Source organism: Pleurodeles waltl, chromosome 2_2 (genome assembly GCF_031143425.1).
Source record: "Pleurodeles waltl isolate 20211129_DDA chromosome 2_2, aPleWal1.hap1.20221129, whole genome shotgun sequence".
NCBI classification, from domain to species: Eukaryota; Metazoa; Chordata; class Amphibia; order Caudata; family Salamandridae; genus Pleurodeles; species Pleurodeles waltl.
In genome coordinates, this window is record NC_090439.1 from 1,102,897,259 (window position 1) to 1,102,911,403 (window position 14,145).

General features: G+C 44.5%; 1 non-coding gene across 1 annotated transcript; it reads left to right on the forward strand.

Annotated features, from left to right (window-relative positions):
- Positions 1-1,857: 1,857 nt before the first annotated feature.
- Positions 1,858-1,964, forward strand: LOC138283159 (U6 spliceosomal RNA). The gene has a single exon (XR_011201097.1). It is a non-coding gene; the product is annotated as a U6 spliceosomal RNA (small nuclear RNA).
- Positions 1,965-14,145: the final 12,181 nt, after the last annotated feature.

A 14,145-nucleotide genomic window follows, 5' to 3' on the forward strand; every position in this document is an offset into this window, starting at 1 on the left:
GGACTGTGTGTGTGTGACTGCTGGCTCGAGGTAAAGACACTCCTAAGACCCAGACCAAAGAAGTGACTGCAAGAGTCAGTCGGCTGACCCCCTGGAACCAGCCCAGGGGCCAACAAAGCTGAAGTAGCCAAACTCGGTAAGTCAACAGCCACGTCTGGAGAATCGCCACTGACCGTGCTGGGCACCCCAAGAAACCGATCCTTGACGGCCAAAAGTTGCACTCAAGTCTGCCAGACCAGGAGTGTCATCTGGGTCTAGATTGGTCACCGAACAGAGACACTAGCCTCCACCAAAGGATAGCACTGGACCTGGTGGACGGAGCCCAGTAGCCCAGCAGCAGCTGGCCGTTTACTGGCTCAAATAGGTCTTCGTAGACCCCGACCTCTGTGGCCAAAATCGCCCCACCTGACCTGTGGACTGAGAAGTAATCGAAAGGAGACCCCATCAATCGCCCTGCACCCATAGCATCCCTTAGCATTCTCCATCTCCTGCATTCCCAGCATCAGGACCACTCCGTCATAGTCTATGGAAGTTGTGATATGAAGTTCAGAACTGGAATGGAGAACACTTTGGTGAGTTTAGTGCCCCACTACCTTCTCCTGGCTGGATTTGGTTGCCCTAGTCCAGCCAGAGTAGCCGAACACAACTCTTTCAAACTTCTCAGAAGTTTCCAAATTTTACGGTTACCAATGTTTGTTTGTGGTTGTGACTAAAAGTACTGAGATTTACGTTTACTTTGAAAGTCTATGGGGCATATTTATACTCTGTTTGCGCCGGAATTGCGTCGTTTTTTTTTACGCAAACCAGACGCAAAACTAACTCCATATTTATACTTTGGCGTTAGACCCGTCTAGCGCCAAAGATCTTGGAGTTTGCGTCATTTTTTAGCGTGGACACCTTCCTTGCGTTAATGATATGCAAGGTAGGCGTTCCCGTCTAAAAAATGACTCCGAGGCATGTGCGCCGTATTTACACTCCCGGGCAAAAATGTCAGATAACAAAAGAATCCCGACAGCTTCTCCGATTCTTTCCTTGTCACCCGCGGCTCTCGGCTGTTCCCGGAATCGCAAACCGCACACAATGTCCTGGGTGTGTTGCTGCAGGGGGTGTGAACCCCGAGATGTGCCTGCACCCCATCACAGCCCTGCACTTCATTTACACATCGCCTGCAGGTGGCGCTGCTGCAGCACATTTAAAGGGCGAGGTCCGGCACTTTGTGGGCGCTCAGGGTCCCCTAAAGAGGGGGCGCCTGCGCTTCTATGTTTCCATTTGCAGCGCTGCACGCCCTCGCACGTGGCCCCGCGTGTCCCGGGGGCGCTTGTGGCCGCTGAACCCGCAGCACTTCGCGCGCTCGGGGGTTAAAGCAGCTTTTCCCGCTGGTGCCCATCAGAGGAGGGACGAGGCCCCGGGTGCTGGCGCCAGAGGCAGACCTGCTTAACAATGTCCCCGTGTCCTCCGTCCGTCACGCCCGTTGTATTTCCCGAATACCTGAAGCTCAGCTGCATTGGCTCTGCTCTGGCGGGGATTTCACCTCCGAGTTCCCGGTGCCCCGGGGGCCTCCTCGGGCTTCTGTCTCCGGGCTCCAGACGCACGTGCTTTGCCCTCGGTGCAGAACAAGCAGCCGGGGTGGTGACGTGCCTTTGAAATTTGCATACCCACAGTGCCCTGCGCTTCAATTGATGCAGTGCAGGTTTCTTTGCACCTCCAAACATTGTTTTGGAGAAGGAGGCTCAACTAATATTGAAGGGAAGCCACCACAGTTGCAAGACCCTCAGTGTGTAAATTGCAATTGCCGCCCTAAGAAAGTAATGTTTTGAAATTCGACCTTTATATACCACTGCAGCTGCCTTGTTTACCGTGCTCGCTTCGGCAGCACATATACTAAAATTGGAACGATACAGAGAAGATTAGCATGGCCCCTGCGCAAGGATGACACGCAAATTCGTGAAGCGTTCCATATTTTGCCCAACGTTTTCAGGGATGTGCCAATAATTAATTACCACTATATGGCTGAGCAACATAAAGACCGTCCAGTATAAATCCTCGGTTGTCCATATTTTGTCACGTGAAGAGGAGGTACAACTGTCTATCTTAAATATTTGTGTATGTTATTGTGAAACTTGCATTGGATGAAATAATGTGAGAATAAAATGAGTAAGAATTTCATGACTTATGTTTTTTTTTTTAATTCAACAAATAGTTCACATAAGTCACCAACGTAAAATGTATTTTTACATTCCCATCGGAGTGTTTTACGCACTAGATCTGAAGCGGGTGCTGTTTTGAGGGGACAGCCTGTTCTCTAAGGGGGAGGTTGAAGATGAGCTGCTCATCTGCAGATTGAGCTGCCCTGGGACTGGATCTTTCCCAGATACAGTGTCTGCACCCCTGGGGTTCACAGCAGCCCCACGTGTGATTCTCCTGTTTGCCTTTTAAACCCTCATCATCACTGCAGTCTGGGATCTTTAAGCCACTTCTTATCATTCAAGTCACAATGAGCCAGAACTGCCTGAAGGTGCAACAAGGACAAGGTCCATTTATAAATATATAATACTAATAAACTAAGCTATACTTTATTTGCACCCGCCCTGGGGTGCACAACTGAGCTACACTTTGTTTCCAGGCACTAAACACTTCTCAAACAGGCCACACGAAAGAGGCAAACTCTTCCCTCAAGCACCCCAAGGGATCGGTGTGATACTGTTGTAATCAATAATGGATGCTCGTAGGTTATAAAAGAGGTAGGTTTATTAGCTTAGTTGTAGGTTACAGATAGCGCCCCACCTGCCGCTCAGCCCGTCTCACTCCCACTGTCCACTCATCCAAGCACAAACTCTGTCAATGGTCCAACCATACAATGACCTCACTCACTGGCTGAGCAGCAGGGAACATTAAGGTAGTGGGGAGAATGCGTAACATAGAAAGAGGCCACAACGGATACCCAGCAAATATGTTCTGGCATTATCAGGGGTATGAAGCGCTATATCAATGCAACTACAATAAACTACACTTGTGGTGCGCTGATGACCTGTTTATGCCGTTGGCGCACACCTAGAGTACGCTGCTGAGATATACATTATTTGGGGCGCACATTGTATGCACATATCTTCTTCTAAGCTACTCTTTGATTTCCCACTACAGGGTTGGGTTACATATGTCTTAAAGGTGGACGAGCCATTTAAAGCTTTAAGTCAGATGCTTGGCTCCGGCTCAGCTCGAGGTCCTCTCGGGAACCACAAGCCAAAAACGAGCCGAGCCTGCATGTGGTTTCTGCCACCCACCCTCTTACCTTGATCGCCATGTTCTGGAATGTCTTCTTATTTCAATTAAATTTAACATGTAATAAGTGGATGTGTTTAAAACAGTGCACTGATGTCCCTCCTCAAAGACAAAGCATTAACCTTTCATGGAAATCGGGACACAGAAGGAGATGCCCCTCTAGGGGCTGAATTGCACACCCAGAAATCCTGGGATAAGCCCCGGCTTCTCTGTCTGACCAAATTGTTTGATTCCAGGCAATTCTTTTATTTGACATCATCACATTTGAGAGCACCTTGAGATACAGCAGTTCAGGATGCGTGTTTCAGAAAAACCTTTTTTCTATATGCTTTAATAGACTGTAATGTTGCTTCAGCTATAATAACGCTCTAGGCCACAAATAAGTACACATAACAACTGATCTGTTGCTTGGTTCATTAATTGCATCATTGTCATAGTTGCCCGGTAGGGGTACAAATGTTTCTCAAAGTATATGTTTAGAAGCTGTCCCTTCCAATAATTGCTGCTCAACGCAGTGATACGATCTAATGCTCAAAAGTGAACAGTTTGGCATGTTAAAGAAACACACTTTTTAGGACTGGTGTTAGCCAGAACATTTTGTTTTTCCAAATAATATTAGTATCATCATCATAAACTTTATTCGATCCATCAATTTGACCACAAACGCATGTACAGTAAAACATCATCTCCAAATACCATAAAATAGAAACTCAATAAATAAATACAGATTCATAAATTTAAAAGGAGAAACTAAAAAACATATCATAATGAAACACACTTAAAATTCAAATCTAAATGGCATGTAACTACCGAAAGTACATAAGAGCCCTGATGAAACTTACAACAGCAGAACCAGGTACATAAATACATAAATATCAGCAAATTGCAAATATTTCAACCATATTTGAATGACATAAAGTGCTTATGTTTAAAAATAGGGGGAAAAGAGATAAGGCCAAGGCACAAAATACAAAAGAGCATAAAGTGCATAATAAGTTGGGTTAATATGCGTAAATAGACAGCCTTTCAGCCAGTCCTCTTCATCTATTGGTCTGTTGTAGTGTCATTTACATTTTACTTCCACCCACCAAAGCATACAGGGTAGGGCAACTGGTTAGCTTACTTCTCCCATTGGCTTTCCTCACTGTAAGTGACCCATTTTGCGTATTTATAAGCAACTATGCCTGGAACTGGACAGCAGACAAACAAGGTCTCTCAATGTGATCCTGTAAAATTGGCATTTGCCCTGTTGCATCAACATTCACAGTAGAATGTTCCACACTTCTTGTAACTATTGTGACCGAATACTTGACGCACTTAGATTTTATTGATAAAGAGAGCCACTCATAAAATATGCTCTCCTCTTCTGTTATAAAGAATCTTTTGAAGATGCCTCTAATTTCACAATGATGGAGCACACCAGCCATCAACCCATCTAGCTTATGGACCTCGAACTACAGACATGTTCTATTTAAAGTTTCAACTGTTTTGTATTTCAATAACAAATTAGAAATGTGTGTACATTTAATGTACACACCCCAGATTATGGCAGCCATGGCACAGAGCATAGTTATTCACTGTTAGACTGCCATAGACTAGAAGTCCTACCTCTGTTTCCACATTGCTTACAGCAGATGCACGAGTTGCTGGATATGAGAGAGAGCTGAACGATTAGATTTTGAAATAGCAGCAGTATTGAGGTATTGTATTATGTAATCCAGTATTAATTTGTACCGCTTTTGAGTAATACTCATTTGGCCTTATAACACGATTAAAAAGAACAGAGATCATCCAGGCAGTGTTTGTGATTTTCCTCTCAAATATATTTTGATGAGACTGCAGCCTGGGACACTGCATTGCAAAAAGATGTGGTCATCACCTGTGACAACACAGCAGCACAGGAGGCACATTGGTAAAGTACCTCTACTACACTGAAATGGACCCATGACTTAACATTATAAATCAACACATACAATAGCTTGGAAATCTTGTTTAACTTGCTGCCTCCGGAAATAGCCTTACTTTTTGCTGTCAGTAGGCAAATAAAACCTCACTCTTTCAGTTCACAAATGTCCAGGTAGTTCATAAGGTGTCATGTAATGAACCTTCTTTTAGGAGGTGCTTGAGAGGCGCATTACAAGCTTCAGTCAGTGCATCTGAGACCATAGATATTCAGTGCTTGGGAAAGAGAAAGCACACACTGGGATATCACTCCTGTATGCACTCACTTCTTCTCTTTCTCATTCATGCATTCACGCACATATTCAGTTACACATTCATTTAACTGACGCGTAGCTCAGTCAATGAGATTCGGGTGATGTGATTTTTAAATTTCCCACTTGAAAAACGCTGGGCTGCAGGGTGGAGGAGTGAGATTATCAAGGGTTGGACTGGACTGTTTTCATGAGGAACAGGGTCAGTGCTGAGTTGCATTAGTTGGGCCTCTGTCTAGAGTGACACATTCAGCAAAAAACAGTGGGTTGGAATGTTACCCTGAGCTATTGCCACTGGTTAGAGTATATGCAAGCATTCCTCCCATCACCTTTTGGGCGTTTGATTGCCAGTGATAAGCCTGGAAACCTAGTATGGAGCAGATTTCCAAGCCTAGTACTGCCAATGTTTGCAAATTCCAAACAGTACTACATTTGCATCCATTCAATGAGTACTTCTGTGGGTACAGATTTACTACTTTTTTGGTAAACCAGTCAGTGTAAATACTTAAGATCCAGACCCAAAAACTGAAAAAGTTAAAACCTCATAATGTAAAAATATGATAGAGTGTATTCACAAAAGAGTATTTCTTTAAAATGCGTAAGCATTATACCTTACACCATGCAATAGATTATATCACTGTATAGACGACATTTATTAAAAGTAATCGTTTTTAGAAATTCATGGCTTGCACCCAAAGGACATTGCTATTAGTGAACAAAGAGGCAGGTCAATAGCCACGTACACTCTAAATGTGGCCTAGATTCTTACTATAGATGGAGCAACATTACAGTCTACTAAATCAAATATAAGAGGTGCTTGCACGACGTACATCTTGAACCCAAGTATTTAAAAGTAAATTCATATGTTATAATAAAGAAAAAGCCAGTTCTCTGAAATAAAATATTTGCCTAGAACCATACAGTTTGGACATGCAGTGAAGCCAGCATTGATTCCAGGTTATCTGGTTTCACATTCTGAAATTCAGCCACTGGATGAGTATCTCTCTCTCTCCCATTTATATCAAAGGTCTCAGTCCCTTACTCTGCCATCAAAAACGCCATAAAAAAGCAACCGAAGTAGCTGGCAAGAGAAACTGATATTAAGGCCTTACTGGAGAAGGGCACTTATGCTCCATTAATAACATCTTACACAATCAAGACTAGGCAACTGTACCTGCATCAAGCATTGGGTAAATGCTGTCTAAAACTAATACTCTGGGCCAGGCTGGTCCCTCTCCCAATAAGAGAAGTGAACGTCAGCTGGAAATCTCTCACTAACATTGTATGCTGTAGACTGTGCAACTAGCAAAACGAGTCGCTGGGTCACTTGTTATGCTGCTGCCCGGAGTTGGACAACGTCCGCCGCAGGCTTCTGGGGTCAATTTTTCTACACTATGGTACATGCAGTGTTTTAGAAACACAAAACCTCATATTCTCTCTGGAAATAGCATCACATCTGGCACAATTTAACAACATCTTCCACTTGGTGCGGACATTGTTAAAGAACAGGCTTCCCAAAATAAGACTCCAACGCCCGGACACCGTCTCTTCCCCTTTTAGGGCACAGCTCATTGAGTAACAAGCAATGTAATCTTACACTAGTTTCACCCGAGTAGGGAGATCCAGTACAGCGCCCATCTGGTAAACTGCTGCCTACTGGTTTTCCTTTTAATGTAGAGACCCAGCCAATTTTTACAAACACCGCTTAAATGGTTTTATGAGCTGAACACTGAACTGCAGAGGAATGATTTTTGTATCTCTTTTTTTATTTGCTTTGTGCATTTTAGACTGTCATTTGATATTTATGCAATAGTTTTAAGTAATCATATAATAACGTCTACTCACTTAGTCACTTAGGTCACTGTTTTATCTTTCATTCTTGGTTCACATTGAGAAAAAAAAACACACATAAATAGCAGATCTGATTCAGGTCCTCAGACCCAACTACCAAGCCAAAGATGCATTTATTTGGAGGGTGTCACACACAAAACACCCCGGACCCCCTCCCACGAAGCCAGGTCCATCATTCAAGCACTCACTCACTAAGGAACTTGAGTTCCTGACACTCTCATTGACATATCCACTTATATACTCAGTCGAACAAATACTCGGCTACTTTCACATACTCTCACTCATGCAGTAAATTGCATATCCTCCGGCTCTTGCACTCACATGTTCACTCAATCACACAATCACTGACACACTGACCTACACAGTCACACAAATTCTTGCTGAATAAACCTGATTCTCAGATCACTGATTAGCATCCATAGTTTCTTGTTTTCAGCCCCCTACACTTCTCACCACTTTCTGTTCCACCCATGTGAGCTTCTTCTTCCTACATCATAGACCTCTGCAGTGTGGATTGTTAAAGAGCTCCATCTTCAGAGCTGTGGATAAAGGCATTCTGCAAAACCTTCTAAACTCATCACACATGAATACAAAATGCTTAACAGCGGAGCACTCTGCGCAAAGACTACCAATTTTCTCTCTTCTCCTTTTTGTTTCTTTTCTTTTTCTCCCACTAACTGTTTATAATTACCACTAGCACATAAGATATAGTTGTCTTTAATACACAACATCACATTCATACTAAGCTGTTTTATTTGGGTACAAACCTTTGACCTACAGGGCGCGTGCAGTGTTCTGCAGCAAGCACAGGCACCACCTGAGCTGTTTCACAAGAAATACAAAGGTGATCGGCACCACCGTCTGATTACTAGTTTAGTTTTTATGACACTTCACTTGATCAAGCTCTCATCCATACACACACACACACAGACAGAAATATACCAATGCTGACATGTACAGCAAAAGGCATGTATCCGTAAACACAATAAATCATCATACACGCAGGCACAAATACATACTGACCAAAAGGCATAACACCCATATGCACAGAAAAACACACCTTGCAGCACTTGGGCACATATGCCACAAAATATGTGCATGTTCTTCCAGACAGGATCCCCAGAAAACACCAAAAACACCTGCAAGTGTCATGGTACATACACATACCCATTTCACTTCATGAAAGAGTTTTAATAAAATTGAACAAAACATTTTAAAATATGCATCTACATGCGTGTACGCCTTCAGGAGCAGTCTTGGAATGTTTTTTCATATTCTTTACGAAGAACCATTAAAGGAAAAAAACATTGGCAAAGGCAGTAGTTCGGCAGCCGGTGCCAGACCCATTTGCTTTGCCAATGCTTGTTTGACTCGCCTTTATCATATTTTTACATGACATCTTTTCCCCAATTTATTACTTGGATGAGGGCTCTTAGAGCCAAGCCAGGCCCTTACCTCGACTTACCCTGTTAATTTTCTGGCTTCATTTCTAAATCTTGTGGACAATGGAGCTGCTGTTTGTTGGGCATCTGGACGCAGATGGGGGTCAGCGCTGAGCCCCTCTGCACACACTTGGTGTTATGCTGCTGAGCTACCATATGCATGCACAGGCATGTTGAAGATCTCCTGATCTAGGATTGTGTACACACAGGCACCTGTACACATGTGTAGAGACATCACAAAGTTCATTTATGCATCAGACAGGTGGGGTCTGGCACCAGAAGTGCCTGCAAGGAGGCCAGGGGTAGAGTGTAGGGGTGACATCAGTCTTTTAACTCTCTTGGAACTTCTTCCTGGATGAGCTCTGGTGTTAATAGAGGTTACCCAGAGGTCAGGACTAATACAGGCTGAGGAAAGCTGCAGTGCCCATTTTGGGATTATAACTTGGCCCCAAAAGATGGTAACCCTTTCTGTTTTTTGGTCCTTTATTACTTTATAAACCCCACATCTATTGTCAGACTGTAAATATCAGAGTGGATGCAGCAACTCTCCACTAGCCTGAAGAGACCGTGGGGACAGGACTTACATACACTAAGGCAGGAGAGTTCACAGGAATAACCTCATTACCTGCCAATTTATTTAGCCTTTTCATTGTTCTAGAGTAAATGTACAGAGCCTGGAAGGGGAAGCAGTGGTATCTTTCAAGACACAGGAGAGTAATCCCACTCTAAAATCAAAGATGGTGCTTGTGATTGCTGCAGTACATATATGCAAGAGATATATAGGTGTAAAATCAAACAAGGAACTGAAAACTAACTAAATATAACCTCTGGTGGTAGGCTAAGCACTGAAATATCATATTGGAGGGAGCTGAACTTCCTGATCTATCCCAGAATCTCTGAGAGGATGACACCCTTCAAAAAGGCCTGCCAAGTACCACTTATCTGGGGTTAGTCAATGCAGAAGAGGAGACAGTGGTTTGCATGGACACTTGCTCTGTACCCAGCTTCTTACAATATGCATCTGGCTTGTCATGAAATAACATCAGAGTCTCTCAAGAGAGACACAGACTGAGCAGCATGCAGCTCTTGAGATCAACCTTTGAAGGCGCATGCTGGTGCTAGGATGGTGCTAAGCTAAGTATCCTGTGCCAGGTGGCCCAGTAAGATGGAGGCGCTCAGTGCTCTGACCTCAAACCAGTGGCGTAACAAAAGTTGAAGGTGCCCTCCTGCACACTACATAGAGGGCCCACGGAGTTCTCAGTCCAGGGTACTGTGCTGAGGGGGCTGCCTGGAGCTCGGCCTTCTCCCACTCCCCGCACTTTGACGGCTCTGGGTGCCTTTGTTACGCAAGTGGCCCAAGCCTGAGACTTTCGGTCTGACAGAACAGTCACATAGCAGCCACCTGACCAGTTCACCCAGAACGCAGTTGGGACTGTTAGCCAGATTGGTTTCTCAATGTTTAAAACCAAGTAACATATGTGCAGTCCTGTTTAGATTTTAGCTCATCTTGCATTCCCTAAGTGTCTATCCTTTTGCAGGTGTGTCTGTAGTAAATTTCCATGCAGCCGCTGACCTTGTATAGTGCATAAACTATGTCCTTGTACAGTGCATAAACTGAACCGTCTCTGATCTACATATCTGGGTAAGCTCAGGTGTGGGTGTGTAAGATGGAACAAGGTTAAGAGCTCTGGAGTTGATTAGGACATTGAGAGTATCTCACAGTGCCGGTTTGTGGCTTAAAAAGGCGTTTAGACCAAATACTATATCCAATCATTAGCCTCTCTACAAAACACACAGAACGATAGTCAGCTCTTCACTTAAGGTCACCTACTTCAGTGATGCAGTCCCTGTTTACGTTTCACTTCACTTTGTATTCCCTAAGATGATATGTTTTTTCCAGATGGTGCGTTTCTGTACTTTTTTCATGCAACACGATTCTTGTACAGTACTTACGGTCAGTGGAGTTGTCTCTAGGTGTCTGGGTAAGTTTGGGTTATGGGTGGGTGTCTATGACAGGGCACTACTGAGAGCACTGGAGTTGAGCCTGCAGTCAATGAAAGTTTATGACAGTAGCTGTTGGTGGGTCAGAGTTGTGCAACGACACGCTTATCCAATCTGTAACCTCTCCGCAGAGCGCTCATAGTCACACACATGCCAACCGTAAGTACCATTTTATGTTAAGGAGTGTTTAGGTGGTTCACAGCTGCCAATACTGACAGCATCAAATGAAGGAGAATAAAATGCTGTATTTACAGGTGAGGAGAGAGTGTGTGTATGTGTGTCTGTGTATGTGAGAGAGAGCATGACAACAAGGGTGACATAAGGAAGTACATGCAGAAAGACAGAGTGTAAGGAAATGCCTCTTTCTGCATGATCACCCCCAATGTTTTGGAATGGAGCTCCTGGTTTTTCAACTCTGTGCCAGTGTTGCATCCTCTTGCAAAGTACCTGTTGAATTGACTACCCCCAGTTTCCATAGGTTGACTTACTTATAAGTCCCTAGTATATGGTACCAAGGATACCCAGGGCATGTGAGACAGAGTGTGCCCTCCAGGGAAGCAGCATTGGTGGTGCCCCTTGTGTGACTAGGTACAAAATGGCTCCCAGCCTGCCACTGCAGCCTGGAAGACCAGTTTAAACCTGCAAGTTTGACTTGGCCATTTAAACCAATGGCACCCACTTCCCTTAACAATGTATGTACGTCTTCCCAAATGAAGGTCTATGGAGCCCCAAGGAAGAGAGTTATGCTATTGGGTAGGACATATACTTTTTACATGTCCTAACAGCAAAGCTTCTAAGTTGTTGTTTTTGTTATGGAACACTAACAAGCCCTTTTGGCTAACACAGAGTTTCCTACCGACTGACGACTCAGCCTGGCTAACTTCTGAATGGGACTACTGAAATGGTACTTCAAGGTATCAAATTATTTGTGGCATTAATCCTGACTTGATGCCCAAGTTTAATTTAATGTCACTTCTATGGAAAGGCAACTTTTAGGAAAGTTGCCACTCTGTGGCCCAGTTTGTACAGTGGCCTCACACGGTCGCTGGCCACCAGACAGCTTTCTGCCCTCCTGGGGAGTTGTGTGACCGACTCCCAAGCTTAGCAACAATGATAGCCTGCTACAGAGGGAAATCTTGCAGGAAGCCACTTAGGCTGTTCGCCCAAAAGGCGAGCTTCAGAGGCAAAGCTGCCTTAGGTGTGCAAATGGCAATCAGACTCCTAACGGGTGCCACTTTTCTTCAGGTAGACAGGCTGGTAGCAGGAACAGAGAGGGGAGACCAGTGCCCAAACCAGTTTTTCCATGCGTGTGTAGCTCACAGGTAGCCGCACCTCTAGATTGAGCTACTAAACTCCTAACATCTAAGGACAGGTTCAGACATCTTGGCAGTGGGACGAATAGAGCACCCTGGGATTGCTAAATGCCACACATACCTGCACGTTGTCACAGGGTGGGAGGGATCCTGGTAGACCATTGGCTTGAAACCGCATCATCCCCCCTACCCCTCAGGGCTCTTTCTGGGACTAAATATGGCTCCCCAGAACTGGCGAAAGGACTGAAGAAGGACTGCCCTGCTGACCCCTGCACCTGGCAAGAGAGGCTGCACCATCTGCTGGACTGCACCTGCTGCACCTTGGGCTAGCAAAGAGAGGCCTGTGTGTGTGTGACTGCTGGCTCGAGGAAAAGACACTCCTAAGACCCAGACCAAAGAAGTGACAGCAAGAGTCAGTCGGCTGACCCCCTGGAACCAGCCCAAGGGCCAACAAAGCTGAAGTAGCCAAACTCTGTAAGTCAACAGCCACGTCTGGAGAATCGCAACTGACCGTGCTAGGCACCCCAAGAAACCGATCCTTGACGGCCAAAAGTTGCACTCGAGTCTGCCAGACTAGGAGTGTCATCTGGGTCTAGATTGGTCACAGAACAGAGACACTAGCCTCCACCAAAGGATAGCACTGGACCTGGTGGACGGAGCCCAGTAGCCCAGCAGCAGCTGGCCTTTTACTGGCTCAAATAGGTCTTCGTAGACCCCGACCTCTGTGGCCAAAATCGCCCCACCTGACCTGTGGACTGAGAAGTAATCGAAAGGAGACCCCCATCAATCGCACTGCACCCAGAGCATCCCTTAGCATCCTCCATCTCCTGCATTCCCAGCATCAGGACCACTCCGTCATAGTCTACGGAAGTTGTGATATGAAGTTCAGAACTGGACTGGAGAACACTTTGGTGAGCAGGTAACTATCCAAATACTCTTTAGTGCCCCCCTACCTTCTCCCGGCTGGATTTGGTTGCCCTAGTCCAGCCAGAGTAGCCGAACACAACTCTTTCAAACTTCTCAGAAGTTTCCAAATTTTACAGTTACCAATGCTTGTTTGTGGATGTGACTAAAAGTACTGAGATTTACGTTTACTTTGAAACTCTATATCTCCTGGACCCTCTGGTGAATTTTGCTAATCTTCGACTCTAAAATTTCATTAAAATACATTATATTTTAATAAATTGGTGTCAGGTTTCTTTTGTGTTGTCTGACTTTATTATTTTGTTGTTTGGTTCTTCTAAATGCTTTACACTAGTTCCTTTGTTAAGCCTTGCTGCTAAAAGACACAGCTACCCAGGGTTGAGCTAAAGGTTTTTCAAAGCAGCCTGACTGGACCCAAGACAGTTTCTGCGAGTGTATTACACTGTAAGATTGCACACTCATGCCATACAATACACCCAAATCCTCACGCAGAGTAAAAAGGCAGTGGTGAAGTGGAAAGAGATGACATGAGTTATACTAATGGAGGATTTTAAAAAACGGTGTAAGTGACTATCAGAGTTAGAAACTGCAGAGGAAAGTGGTGTGAACGGAAGGCCACGAGACACTGAGATCCTGGGAAAATCACTACCTACCCTACAAGCCTTGAAAGGTTTAATTCACAGTCTAATTTCCTAAGAATTTAAACATTTTCAGTTCTAATAAGTCATTATTGTTACTATTCATTGATGTGGTACAGGAAACAAGCATTAGCAACAACAGTAGGTTTGTCTTGCTTGGGGTGGGTTCCTTGTTGTGTGATATGGCTGAGTACGGTAACAGAAACTGGTCACTGTTTTGATTTACATGTGAAAAAGTGTCACTTGAAGTGTCACACATTTGACAGTAGAATGTCACTCATATGCCAACTGAAACTGTGGAAATGTCACACACAAGCAACCTGAAATCTTGACAGCTATGTTCAAATGAGGGTGATTGAGAGGTATGGGTTTTGAGTACCATTTTTAGGTAGGCAAGTTAGGGCCATTTGTACAAACACATTCTCCCAGACACAGAATGAGTAAAACCCTCTGATGCATCTGGTGCTCAGCCCTCTACTGAGGC